At 44.2% G+C, this 14726-nt stretch overlaps 1 pseudogene; it reads left to right on the top strand.

Moving 5' to 3' along the window:
• The first annotated feature begins 1521 nt into the window (after positions 1 to 1521).
• On the top strand, positions 1522 to 1630 carry LOC131766017 (5S ribosomal RNA; annotated as a pseudogene).
• Positions 1631 to 14726: the final 13096 nt, after the last annotated feature.

Genomic DNA, 14726 nt, shown 5'->3' on the forward strand with positions numbered 1-14726 from the left:
ATTCACTCCATATCTCAGCCATATCACTCTGTCCAGTCTTGAACTCACAAAAACGAGCTCCCTTGTCCACAACATAGGCCTGGTCCTGTTGGTATTAGGATTCTTTAATTTAGGCGTCCTGGGATAGCAGCTCTTTTTAGGCCTGAGAAGGAACAGCTCAGGAGCATACAACAATTTCAGATGAAACTAATATTCAACGACTATCTCTAACTACTCGGTTGTTGACTTCTATCAGTATTTATTCTCCTGGTTTTAGCTCTGATGTGGGGATTACAGAGAAGTCAACATTTAAATCTTCATTATCTGTGTATTTGTAGCTTCAGTATCATTACTGACCCATAGTTTTTTATGGTTTGAAAGAGTTATTCATTTCATGTATCATGTAGAGGATTTACAATGATGATAGGGCAATTAAGATTACAATAATGGCTAGTAAATTGTTCACATTTTCTCTACCTGTGCATCTGTTGTATGTATATGAGTTAGTTTAGATGTCAATATTAGTGAAATAATATAGAGGACTAGAGAACTTATTTTAAAAATCACTATTAATGTGTGATGATGAAAATGTAAAAGTTCTTCCATAATCGGTGATGTTGTATCTTGAGAACCTAGATGAAATTTATATGCCATAGTGATATACAGGATTTTAGCCTATGATTTAACTTTGACCAATCTACATTACTTTTTACTTTTATCTCATTTATTGAGAAAGGCATAATTGTTATGGTGTTGGCTTGAAACTGGTTGAAAAGGACTTGAGTCCTTCCTTATTTTACACTTACATAGATAGGATTCTTGAAACATAGGATATGGTGGAGAGCATTTGTGTAACCATTCTAGGTTAGGAGTAGGAGTTTCCAATGCTAAGACTTCTTGTTTAGATGCAAATGCTTTTCAAAATATGAAGAGTATTAGCATTACTGCTGCTACTGAGATGAATGAGCCTAAAGACAAAATATTTCATGTTGTGTGTGCCTCAGGGCACACAGACTAATGTAGTGACATCCCTGAGAGGCCAAGAAAGTGCTGCAGGAAGTCATATTTACTACTACAAATATACTTGTGAAGTGAATTTTTGCTCATGCTGAGTTAACTGTAAAACCTGAGAATAGTGGGAATCCGTGTAGGAGCCTCCCATAATAGTGAAGACTGCTCCCATGGACATTAGGTCATGGAAGTGTGCTACTACATAGCATGTATCCTGGAGCACAATGTCTGGGGTTGAGTTGGCTAAGATGATTCCTGTCACGTCCCCGGACATGTTCCGGGGCCACATCCCTGTGAGAGACGAGCGGGATCTGGGGCGGGGCGCCAAGCGCCAAAGGGTTTGCTGGGTCCCTCCCGCCCTGGGCTGGGAGGTCGCCAACCCCTCCACCACCCCGCGGTACCCGAGACCTCCATTCCCCTGGCTGGGCGGGCAGCGGGGCCCTGCCAGGGCGGGCTGGCCGCGGGGCTGGCGGTAAGGCGCACGCGCCAGAGAAGCTGGGCCTCAAGAGGCAGCCCGCGGTCCCCAACCCTGCGTATGGCCATACCACCCTGAACGCGCCTGATCTCGGAAGCTAAGCAGGGTCGGGCTTGGTTAGTACTTGGATGGGAGACCACCTGAGAATACTGGGTGCTGTACGCTTTTTGCCTCCCGCCCCGCCTTCTCCTTTAGTCGCCCGGGGCTGAGGCCGCCTCCGCCCCGGCCGGGCACCGCTGCAGGCCCCCACCTCCTCAGGCCCCTCCCACCACAGCGCGCGCCAGAGGGGGCGCTCCCCGCCGGGCTGGCCGGGGCTAGGGCGGCCAGAAGGCGGCTCTGGAAGGCAGCGGCACACCAGACGCTCTGGCGGTGGCTGGCCCGGATCCAGACTCCGCCGCAGGGTCGGGGCTAAGATACACGCCCATGAGTGGAAGTGCCTTATGCGCTGTAGCTCTGTTTTTTAGATGTCTTAGGAAACACCATACACTTCTGCAAAGTGGCCGTTTGCAATTTACATCCCTTCCACCAGCATAACAAGGCTCCCTTTTCTCCATGGCTTATCCTGCATTTCTGGGTTTTACACTTTTTCACGATGGCCGTTTGACCGATGCGAAGTGAGACTTCTTTGTAGTACTGATGTGCATTGCCCGCTTGTTTCGTTGGCCAAAAAGGGCTTATGCGTTTTTTCCCTGAATATATTCAGGAAAAAACCGCATACGCCCTTTTGGGCCAACTGCATCATTGTTGAAATTCTGCCGCTTTTCAGGTGCTTTAAAGGCGACTCCAATCTACCTCTTGAAAACTGTTTCCTCCAATACTGCCTTGATCTCAAATCCTCTTCATTTCCTTACCTCAGTATATTTTTGGACAATTGTTATCATTTATAACACTGCAGGTTTGTGAATTGCAGTGCCCCTGAGCTCCATTTTTCAACTCGCCTTTTTGGAGTTGGCCGCAAAACCACAGGATTGCTTCAGGCCCTTTTCTGGTTCCAGGAGGCAGGCTGAGCCTTTGGTTAATTCTTCTTCCTGATTGGAAATTAGAGTGACATGTGCCTGTCCAAACACCTAGAGCTGGTCTCTCATTGGTTCCCCCTCTTCCCGTTCATCCTCTGGACAAATTGCAAACTGTACGAAACAGGAGGTTAAATAAAGGTGCTGATTCTCCAAGTGCGGAGATTGTTAATAAAGTGGCTGGAATGGCAAACCCGAGCACCAGGGATGAAAAATGAGATGTGTTTTAGAAACATTTCCCGATCACACAATGTACCATCCTATGAGTTTCCCATGCATGTTTTAGCTGTAGGAAGATTCCCTTGAACCTGGAGAGTTGGGACCCATGGAATGGGTACCACGCAGTATTACTTTAAAGGGTCTGCATTTGCTCACCCAACCTCACCAATCCTCTTGGCCCCAAGAGTGTCCAGCCTTATGTCTCATCCAGTTGTGTGTCTAGATGTGGTCAATCAAGGTTTCTTCACAGCCCCTGAAAGAATTTTGTAAGAATGTTTCTCTCTTTCACTGTTTGTTTTTTTAATTTTTATTTTTTTTATAATTTATTTTTAATGGGGTTCAGCTGATTTTCAATGCTGTGTTTATGCCGTTTTACACCCAGCTGATTCACTTACAGAGAGATATCAATAAATACTTTTTTTTTTTTTCGTTACGCAGGCCTCTCACTGTTGTGGCCTCTCCCGTAGCGGAGCACAGGCTCCGGACGCGCAGGCTCAGCGGCCATGGCTCACAGGCCCAGCTGCTCCATGTCATGTGGGATATTCCCGGACCAGGGCACAAACCCATGTCCCCTGCATCGGCAGGCAGACTCTCAACCACTGCGCCACCAGGGAAGCCCAATAAATACTTTTTAAGATTCTTACTAGGCAGATGTATTCTTCTGCAGTGAATAGGATGTGTTGAGTCCAGTTCATTGAGCAATGAGTAGGTCATGTCTATTACATATTTGGTTTATGGAACGGTATCTGTACTCACTTGAAACTCTCATTTTATGCATCACCCCACCTCACCTTTCCCCTTAAGCAGCCATAAGTGTGTTTTCTAAATGTGTGACTCTGTGTTCTGTTTTGTAATTCAGTTCATGTGTAGCAATTTTTCGAAACCCCCGGTAAGTGATATGTTACCATAAGTTTCTTTTTCTGTCTGACTTATTTTACTTAACATCATCGTTCCTAAATATACTCATTATGCTGTTAGTAGCCTTATGATATTGATTTCATGGCTGAGTTATATTCCATTGTACATAAGTACCACAACTTGTTTACCCATTTTTCTCTTTCCTAGGATATTTTCAGTGTACCCAAGCCGAGGTCCTTGCAAACCAAGCAGCCCTAAACTTTGAGGTGCCCGTGTTCTGTCGATTTTTGGTTCTCTGAATATATACGCCAATGAGTGGAAGTGCCCTATGCATTGTAGTTCTGTTTTTTAGATGTTTTAGGAAACACCATACACTACTCCAGAGTGGCCGTTGGCAATTTACATCCTGCTCATCAGTGTCACAAGACTCCCTTTTCTCCATGGCCTGTCCTGCATTTCTGGTTTTTACACTTTTCCAGGATGGCCCTTTTGACAGATGGGAAGTGAGACTTCTTTGTAGTGCTGATTTGCATGCCCTGCTTGTTTGCTTGGCCAAAAAGAGTGTATGTATTTTTGCTAAATATATTTAGGAAAAATATATGTTTTGGCCAACTGCATCATTTGCGAACTTCTGCCACTTTTCATGTGCTTTAAAGGCGACTCCAACGTACCTCTTGAAAACTTTTTCCTGAAATTTTGCCTTGCTTTCGAATCTTTTTCGTTGCCTTACCTCAGTGTATTTTTGGAAGATCGTTATCATTTATAACCCTGCAGGTTTGTGAATTGCAGTGCCCCTGAGCTCCATTTTTAAGTCCTCTTTTGGGAACTGGCCACAAAACCACAGGATTGCTACAGGCCCTATTGTGGTTCCAGGGGGCAGGCTGAGCCTTTGGTTAATTCTTCTTCCTGATTGGAAATTAGAGTGGCATGTGCCTGTCCAAACATCTAGAGCTGGTCTCTCATTAGTTCCCCCTCTTCCCGTTCATCCTCCTTACAAATTCCTAACTGTACAAAACAGGAGGTTAAATGTGCTGATTCTGCAAGTGGGGAGCTTGTTAGAAAAAAGGCTGCAGGGGTGAACCCGACTACCAGGAGCTGAGGAGATGACGTGTCATTTCCAAACTCTTCCCGATCAAACGGTGTACCATCTTCTGGGTGTCAGGCATGTTTTAGCTGTAGGTAGAGCCCCTTTCATGTAAGGAGAACACCAGGGATTCTTCCAAATCAGTGTCTCCCCGAACCCCAAATTGGGAAATTTTTAAGCTACGGGTACATGTATGATCATTAAGGGCCTTGGGCAGTAGGCAGAGTCCGAGCTTTAGATGATTGAAATCTTCAGGGCAGAAGAGCTCACCATCGACCTCCTTTAGGTTACATTTTATCTATCGTTGATAGATGATGTAGATATAGTTATGTATTCTTTTGCAGATTTTTTCCCCTTATAGGTTATTACACAATATTGAATGTTGTTCCCCGTGTTATACAGAAGTTCCTTGTTGACAATCTATTTTATACATCACAGTTTGTATGTGTTAATCCTAAACTCTTAATTTATCCCTCCTCCCGCGTTTCCCCTTTGGTAATAATACGTTCTAAGATTTTATACTTCTCAGACATGGGAGAGTTGAAGGAGAGGTATCATTTTCAATGGAAAAGCAATCAAAACAAGATTGAAGCTTCAGCCAAGATTATTAGATGTATTGTACATCGTTGGAAAGAAATCACATCATTTCTCTAATGTTGACCTGACAAATAAGACAAAGCCCTCCACTGAACTTGCTTATAATAAAGTGATGGAAATATCAAATGGAAGTGTTAGAAACATCTTATTTACACGAGCCTTACACACTGCTCTATGTTAATTACAGTATGGCTCACACATCTGTTCATTGAAGGTACAATGTTCTCAATTTCTGTTACTGATCCTACAGAGTGGTCCCAACAAGGGTCCCCCTGCCCAGGGTCACTGGAGCCAAAAGAACGAGACTGAGTTTGCTTCAGAAGCAAAGGAAACTTTATATTTTGATCAGAGAATGGAGAGGTGAGAGCGTGCGCTCCCCCGTGGGCTGTGGGACAGGCTGCTGGGTAGGGATCCCGGCAGCCTCAGCGGGAGGGAGGGGGCAGAGCTCTCCACGGCCCGGGTTGGCTGGAGCTCAGGCTCTATGTCGCCGAGTCTGCACGGGGCCCCGAGAGCTGAGGTGTCGGCCCAGCCATTTTGCAGTAGGAAATCGGGTCTGAAGTGCCGGGTGTGGGACCTCTGCATGTGGAAACCTAGGAGCATGTGAAATTAGACAAAGCACAAAGGAAAAAAAAGGTTAGATTTTATTTTATTGCCCAGATTCTATTTTTATCTCCCAGGAATTTTTAATGGGCTTTGCTGGCGACAAACCCCTCCTCTGCCTTTTGTCCCGTTCCTCATTCTTGGGGGGCTGAGGGTGCAGACGCCTCTTCTGTAACTGCTTCATGCTGAGTTGGGAGTCCTCATACCTGTGGGGGAGGGGCAGAACTGCTCCCTGGCAGCCTCCAGGTGAGGTTGATTGTCCCCAGGCCTCCTCTCTCACTGCTTGTCTGCCTGAGCACCAGCATTGGAAGTGCTTAGATTCTAATGACTTTTGAGGGTCCAGGAAAGAGATGTGCAGAGTTGCTGGGGGGCGGCAGCTTTACCCCACCCCACATTTGTTTGGCCACATTAGGCTGAGGGTTTCTGCCAGCCTAGATGCTCTGACCAGTAGTCTGCGCTTTCTTCAATTAGGCCCCTGAATTAACGTACAAACAGCACCAGGTGTCAGAGCCCTGCCTGCTCAACTCCCAGACAGTCCAGGGCCGGTGATGATCCAGGACCATGACGGCCACTGAGTCAACGGCCTTTTGAAGTAGCCAGGAGTCCAGCCGGTCTCATTGGCTGCCGTCACCGCGGTGTCTGTAGGCTTTTCTATGGTGACAGCGTTATTTACGGTTTCCCCGCCAAGCTTATTAGCTCCGCTCTGGGTGCAGTAAGTCCTGCAAGCAGTAGTCTGCTCTTTTGGGGCACACTCTTGTTGTTTTCTGAGAGAAGCTCCAGGTCAAGTGATGGTCACACGAGTTGTCATGGGGGTCTGTTGCCCCCGGTTGTCTCTCTGGAGGCTGGAGTTGGAGGGCCTCCTCACTCGAGGTCAGTGTGCCCACGGAGCAATCCCTGCAACTTCAGGGCCTGGTGGGTGGTTAGGATCACCACGTGGGGTCCTTTTCTCTTGGGAGGGACCTGGCCTTGCAGGCTGCTGATTTCCAGGTTTTTCGATACCCCCAGTATCCTGGCCGGATGAGGTGGCGGGCCAAGCCCTTGGTGACCGTAGTTTCTCCTACCTGGAGGGCATTCTTGCGTTGTTCCATTTCAAGTGGTCCCAGTTTTTGCACTGATACTCCAAGGGCGATTCACCTTCGACTGGGAATGTAAAGGTCAAAGGGTTTAGTTAAATTAGGGAGTTCCAGGGCAAGGGTCTGAATTGACTGCTCTTTCCATTCTTCAATGGCCACTTCTGGATTCTATTCAAAAGGATCATCATCTTTTCCTTTCAGTGTTTCATATCGAGGCCCAGCTATTAGACTGTAGTTAGGATCCAGATGCAGTAAACCCCGGCCTCCCCAGGAACCCCTAAGCTGTCTTCTAGTTTTAGAAGGGGTACGGCTGCAAATGGCTTCTTCCCTTTCCTGGGATGGCCTTCTCTGACCTTCTGTGAGAGTGAAGCCCAGGCAGGTCACCTTAGTCTGTGATATTTTAGCCTTTTTCTTGGACACCTTCTATCCTTTATTGGCTAAGTAGTTCAGAGACCTCCTTAGTAGGGCTGGCGATCAGAATGTCATCTGCCTATTGAAGGAGGGTTCCCTTTTCCAGAGGTAGAACTTTTAGGTCTTTAGCTAACGTTTCCCCAAAGATGGTGTGGGAATTTTTGAACCCTTGGGGCAGGACGCCTTAGCGGTATTGTTTCTGTTGTATGTTGAGTCCTGCCACTCACAAGCCAAAACTTCTTGTGACTCTGGGATAATGGAATACAGAAGAAGGCATCATTGAAGTCTAATACAGAATAGCATGTTCTGGTGGATGGTAGAATGACCAGCAGTGTGTAGGAATTAGGAACTACTGGATATATATCCTCGGTGGCTTCACTGACTGTCCTGACATCCTTTACCAGGTCACCAGCAGCCCATGGGGCTCTCGTGGTCAGGCCAATCTCAGGATATGGAGCTCACCTGGGCAGGTACCCTGCAGCCCACGGGGCTCTTGTGGTCAGGCCCCTCCCAGGATACGGAGCTCACCTGGGCATGTCCCCAGCAGCCCACGGGGCTCTCGTGGTCAGGGCCCTCCCAGGATATGGAGCTCACCTTTGCAGGTATCCAGCAGCCTTCGGGGCTCTAGTGGTCAGGGCCCTCCCAGGATATGGAGCTCACCTTTGCAGGTATCCAGCAGCCCTCGGGGCTCTAGTGGTCAGGCCCCTCCCAGGATTTGGAGCTCCCCTGGGCAGGTACACCGGCAGGGCTGGGCACACAGGAACTGTGCCCATAGCCCTCATTGCAGAGCACCCCCAGCTCACCTGTTGGTCAGAGCTGCCCCAGAGCACCTCAGAGCAGAACTTGAACTAACAAACAGCGGCTCCAACAGGTCTGTGACCCTGACCTTCACTCTGTGCGGCCTCCCTCTGCCAAGTCTTCCAGAAGCTTCCACTGCAACCGGGGCACCAGGCCTTTGTCTCCACCCACCACCCCTCATTTCCCTGACTCCTGGGTTTCTCTCATTAAGAGAGGGTCTTCTTGAAGTTGTCTCCCACTCATGGACCAGATAAAATGATTAGAAAACAAGCTAGAGCTGCAGCCCCTTGTCTATCCTGACCCTCAGGATGCCACACCTGTTCCTTGGACCTGGCCGGTGCAGCAAGGCCCATTTTCTGCAACTGTGAGCCCCTGGGAGGCGAGGATTGGCTGACCTGGGCAGCCTGACCTGGCCGGCCAGCCCTTCTCAGCTGTGCCTGGGCTGAGGTCAATATAAACACCCCTCCAGGCAGCAAGAGTCCCTGCAGCTGTACCTGACGTCATATTCTCTGCCCTGTCAGCAGTCTCGGGGCTGGGCTTGTGGGAGGGAGTAGGGCCTGCGGCTCTGTGGGTGCCCCAGTGTGAGTGGGGCTCTGCTGGACTTTCTGAAGGAGTTGCCAGGCTGCCACCTGCTAAAGAAGAGGATGTATTACCCATACCTGCCGCTGGAATTTCTCCCCGGGCAAAGGTGAGGAAGGGAAAAACAACAGTGAGGGCTGGGACAGGAGGGGTACGTCAGGCAGGGAAATAGAAAGCTTCCATAAGAGTGCCTGGGGCCAGGACCAGCCTGGCTGACCTCCAGGCACCAAGTCGGCCTGTGTACTGTGGCTGTTGTGGCTCCACGGCCCTTCCTCTAGGCTTTCAAGTACTTGCACACATTTTTACCTGGGAAGAGTGGGAACAGTTCAGTAGCAGCTAGCCTGGGGCTCAGCTCACGTTTACTCAGAGATGCCTCGGCACTGTCCCCCAGCTTTGCAATGAGGACGCTCCTTGCGGGGGCGCTGCTGGCTGCATGGGAGACGATTCCCCACCTCTGACCAACTTCAGAATTGTTCGCCACTGGAGCAAGTGCCCTGATAGGGTTTTCCTCTGTATGACCAGTGGGTTATGTTTTTCTTCTTTTTTGGTTCAAGGTAGGTTTTATTCCTCTTCTTGCATTTATAGATATAAACATGGAAATAATTCATTCATATAAATATGTCTATGGGAAGGAAAATGCTTTTTTCTCTTTTTTAAATATTATTGTTTTAATTTTTGAATTTAATTTAATTTATTTTTTATACATCAGGTTCTTATTGGTTATCTATTTTATACATATGTGTGTATATGTCAATCCCAGTCTCACAATTCATCCCACCACCACCACCCCTCCACTTTCCCCCCTTGGTGTCCATACATTTGTTCTCTACATTTGTGTCTCTATTTCTGCCTTGCAAACCGGTTCATCTGTATCGTTTTTCTAGGTTCCACATGTATGCATTAATATTTGTTAATATTTGTTTTTTCTGTTTCTGACTTACTTCACTCTGTATGAGAGTATGTAGATCTATCCACGTCTCTACAAATGACCCAATTTCATTCCTTTATATGGCTGAGTAATATTCCATTTTTTATATGTACCACTTCTTTTCCATTCGTCTGTCTATGGGCGTTTAGGTTGTTTCCATGACCTGGCTATTGTAAATAGTGCTGCAATGAACATTGTGGTGAATGTGTCTTTTTGAATTATGGTTTTCTCTGGGTATATGCCCAGTAGTGGGATTGCTGGGTCATATGGGAATTCTATTTTTAGATTTTTAAGGAACCTCCGTACTGTTCTCCATAGTGACTGTATCAATTTACATTCCCACAAATAGTGCAAGAGGGTTCCCTTTTCTCCACACCACCTCCAGCATTTGTTGTTTGTAGATTTTCTGATGATGTCCGTTCTAACTGGTGTGAGGTGATACCTCATTGTAGTTCTGGCTTATATTTCTCTAATAATTAGTGATGTAGAACAGCTTTTAATGTGCTTCTTGGCCATCTGTATGTCTTCTTGGGACAAATGTCTGTTTAAGTCATCTGCCCATTTTGGGATTGGGTTGTTTGCTTTTTTTTACTGTTGAGTTCCATGAGCTGTTTATATGTATTGGAGATTAATCCTTTGTCTGTTGATTCGTTTGCAAATATTTTCTCCCATTCTGAGGATTGTCTTTTCATCTTGTTTGTAGTTTGCTTTGCTTTGCAAAAGCTTTTAAGTTTCATTTGGTCCCATTTGTTTGTTTTTTATTCCATTACTCTAGGAGGTGGATCAAAAAAGATCTTGCTGTGATTTATGTCAAAGAGTATTCTTCCTATGTTTTCCTCTAAGAGTTTTATAGTGTCTGGTCTTACATTTCAGTCTCTAATCCATTTTGAGTTTATTTTTGCGTATGGTGTTAGGGAGTGTTCTAATTGCATTCTTTTACATGTAGCTGTCCATTTTTCCTAGCACCACTTATAAAGAGACTGTCTTTTCTCCATTGTATATCCTTGCCTCCTTTGTCATAGTTTAGTGGACCATAGGTGTGTAGGTTTATCTCTGGGCTTTTTTTTTTTTCTTTTACATCTTTATTGGAGTATAATTGCTTTACAATTGTGTTAGTTTCTGCTGTATAAAAAAATCAGCTATACGTATACATATAACACCATATCCCCTCCCTCTTGCACCTCCCTCTCACCCCCTTATCCCACCCCTTTAGGTGGACACAAATTGCCGAGCTGATCTTCCTGTGCTATGTGGCTGCTTCCCAGTAGCTATCGATTTTACATTTGGTAGTGTATATATGTCCATGCCACTGTCTCACTTTGTCCCAGCTTACCCTTCCCCCTCCCTGTATCCTCAAGTCCTTTCTCTACATTTGTGTCCTTAATCCTTTCCTGCCCCTAGGTTCTTCATGAACTTTGTTTTAGATTCCATATATATGTGTTAGCATACGGTATTTGTTTTCCTCTTTCTGACTTACTTCACTCTGTAGGACAGACTCTAGATCCATCCACCTCGCTACAAATAACTCAATTTCGTTTCTCTTTATGGCTGAGTAATATTCCATTATATATATGTGCCACAACTTCTTTACCCACTTATCTGTCGATGAACACTTGGGTTGCCTCTATGTCCTGGCTATTGTAAGTAGAGCTACAATGAACATTGTGGTACATGACTCTTTTTGAATTATGGTTTTCTCAGGGTAAATGTCCAGTAGTGGGATTGCTGGGTCGTGTGGTAGTTCTATTTTTAGTTTTTAAGGAACGTCCATACCGTTTTCCCTAGTGGCTATATCAATTTACATTCCCACCAACAGTGCAAGAGGGTTCCCTTTTATCCAATAAATGTCTCTCCAGTATTTATTGTTTGTAGATTTCTGGATGATGGCCATTCTGACTTGTTGTGAGGTGATACCTCACTGTAGTTTTCATTTGCATTTCTCTAATGATTAGTGATGTTCAGCATCCTTTCATGTGTTTGTTGGCAACCTGTATGTCTTTTTGGGAGAAATGTCTATTTAGGTCTTCCACCCATTTTTGGATTCGGTTGTTTGTTTTTTGTGATATTGAGCTACATGAGCTGCTTTTTGGAGATTAATCCTTTGCCATTTGCTTCATTTGAAAATATTTTCTCCCATTCTGATGGTTGTCTTTTCGTCTTGTTTATGTTTTCCTTTGCTGTGCAAAAGATTTTGTTTCATTAGGTCCCTTTTTTTGTTTTTGTTTTTGCAGTACACGGGCCTCTCACTCTTGTGGCCTCTCCCGTGGTGGAGCACAGGCTCCGGACGCGCAGGCTCAGTGGCCATGGCTCACGTGCCGTGCCGCTCTGGGCATGTGGGATGTTCCCGGACTGGGGCACGAACCTGTGTCTGCTGCATTGGCAGGTAGGCTCACAACCACTGCGCCACCAGGGAAGCCCCATAGGTCCCATTTTTTAATTTTTGTTTTCATTTCCATTTCTCTAGGAGGTGGGTTTAAGAGGATCTTGCTGTGATTTATGTCATAGAGTGTTCTGCTTAAGTTTTCCTCTAAGGGCTTTATAGTGTCTGGTTTTACATTTCAGTCTCTAATCCATTTTGAGTTTATTTTTGTGTATGGTGTTAGGGAATGTTCTAATTTCCTTCTTTTACATGTAGCTGTCCAGTTTTCCCAGCATCACTTACTGAAGACACTGTCTTTTCTCCATTGTATACCCTTGCCTCTTTTGTCATAGATTAGTTAACCATAGGTACGTGTGTTTCTCTGTGCTTTCCATCCTGTTCTATTGATCTATATTTCTGTTTTTGTGTCAGTACCATATTGTCTTGATTACTGTAGCTTTGTAGTATAGTCTGAAGTCTGGAAGTCTCAATCCTCCAGCTCTTTTTTTTTTTTTTCCTCTAAAGACTGCTTTGGCTATCCAGGGTCTTTTGTGTCTCCCTACAAATTTTAAGATTTTTTGTTCTAGTTCTGTAGAAGATGCCACCGGTAATTTGATAGGGATTGCATTGAATCTGTAGATTGCTTTGGGTAGTATAGTCATTCTCACAATATTGATTCTTCTAATCCCAGAACATGGTATATGTCTCCATTTGTTTATATCATCTTTGATTTCTTTCATCAGTGTCTTATAGTTTTCTGAGTACAGGTCTTTTACTTCCTTTGGTAGGTTTATTCCTAGGTATTTTATTCTTCTTGTTGCAGTGGTAATGGGATATTTCCTTAATTTCTTTTTCTGATCTTTCATTGTTAGTGTATAGGAATGCAAGAGATTTCTGTGCATTCATTTTGTATCCTGCAACTTTATCAAATTCATTGATTAGCTCTAGTAGTTTTCTGGTGGCATCTTTAGGATTCTCTATCTATGGTATCATGTCATCTGCAAACAGTGACAATTTTACTTCTTATTTTCCAATTTGTATTTCTTTTTCTTCTCTGATTGCTGTGGTTAGGACTTCCAAAACTATGTTGAATAATAGTGATGAGAGTGGACATCCTCGTCTGGTTCCTGATCTTAGAGGAAATGCTTTCAGCTTTCCACCATTGAGAATGATATTTGCTGTGGGTTTGTCATATATGGCCTTTATTATGTTGAGGTAGTTTCCCTCTATGCCCACACTCTGCAGAGTTTTTTTTTTTTTTTTATCATAAATGGGTGTTGAATTTTCTCAAAATCTTTTCCTGCATCTATTGAGATGATCATATGGTTTTTATTCTACAATTTGTTAATATGGTGTATCACATTGATGGATTTGTGTATATTGAAGAATCCTTGCATCTCTGGGATAAACCCCACTTGATCATGGTGTATGATCCTTTTAGTGTTGTTCGATTCTGTTTGCTAGTATTTTATTGAGGATTTTTATATCTATATTCATCAGTGATATTGGCTTCTAATTTTCTTTCCTTGTAGTATCTTTGTCTGGTTTTGGTGTCAGGGTGATGATGGCCTCATAGAATGAGTTTGGCAGTGTTCCTTCCCCTGCAATTTTTTGGAAGAGTTTGAGAAACATTGATGTTTTGAGAAACATTCTCTAAATGTTTGGTAGAATTCACATGTGATGCCCTCTGGTTCTGGGCCTTTGTTTGTTGGAAGATTTTAAATCACAGTTTCAATTTCATTGCTTGGGATAAGTTTGTTCTTATTTTCTATTTCTTCCTGGTTCAGTCTTGGAAGGTTATCCCTTTTGAAGAATGTGTCCATGTCTTCCAGGTTGTCCATTTTAGTGGCATAAAGTTGCATGTAGTAGTCTCTCATGATGCTTTGTATTTCTGTGGTGTCTGTTGTAACTTCTCCTTTTTCATTTCTAATTTTATTGATTTGAGTCCTCTCCCTCTTTTTCTTGAGTCTGGCTAAAGGTTTATCATTTTTGTTTATCTTCTCAAAGAACCAGCTTTTAGTTTTACTGATCTTTCCTGTGGTTTTTCTTTGTTTCTATTTCATTTATTTCTGCTCTGATCTTTATGAGTTCTCTCCTTCTACTAACTTAGGGTTTTGTTCTTCTTTCTCTACTTCCTCTAGGTGTAAGTTTAGATTGTTTATTTGAGATTTTTCTTGTTTCTTGAGGTAGGTTTGTATCGCTATAAACTTTCCTCTTAGAACTGCTTTTGCTGAATCCCAAAGGTTTTGGATCATCGTGTTTTTGTTGCCATTTGTCTCTAGGTAGTTTTTGATTTCCTCTTTTATTTCTTCAGTGATCTCTTGGTTATTTAGTGACGTATTATTTAGCCTCCACGTGTTTGTGTGTTTTTACGGTTTTTTTTCCCCTGGAATTAATTTCTAATCTCATAGCATTGTGGTCGGAACAGCTGATTGATATGATTTCAGTTTCCTTAAACTTACTGAGGCTTTATTTGTGACCCAAGATGTGATCTATCCTGGAGAATGTTCCATGTGCAGTTGAGAAGAACGTATAATCTGCTGTTTGGGGATGGAATGTCCTATAAATATCAATTAAATCTATCTGGTCTATTGTGTCATTTAAAGCTTGTGTTTCCTTATCAATTTTCTGTCTGGATGATCTCCATTGATGTAAGTGAAGTGTTCAAGTCCCCTGCTATTATTGTGTTACTGTCGATTTCCTCTTTTATAGCTGTTAGCAGTTGCCTTATATATTGAGGTG

Source organism: Kogia breviceps, chromosome 11 (genome assembly GCF_026419965.1).
Source record: "Kogia breviceps isolate mKogBre1 chromosome 11, mKogBre1 haplotype 1, whole genome shotgun sequence".
Lineage (NCBI taxonomy): Eukaryota > Metazoa > Chordata > Mammalia > Artiodactyla > Physeteridae > Kogia > Kogia breviceps.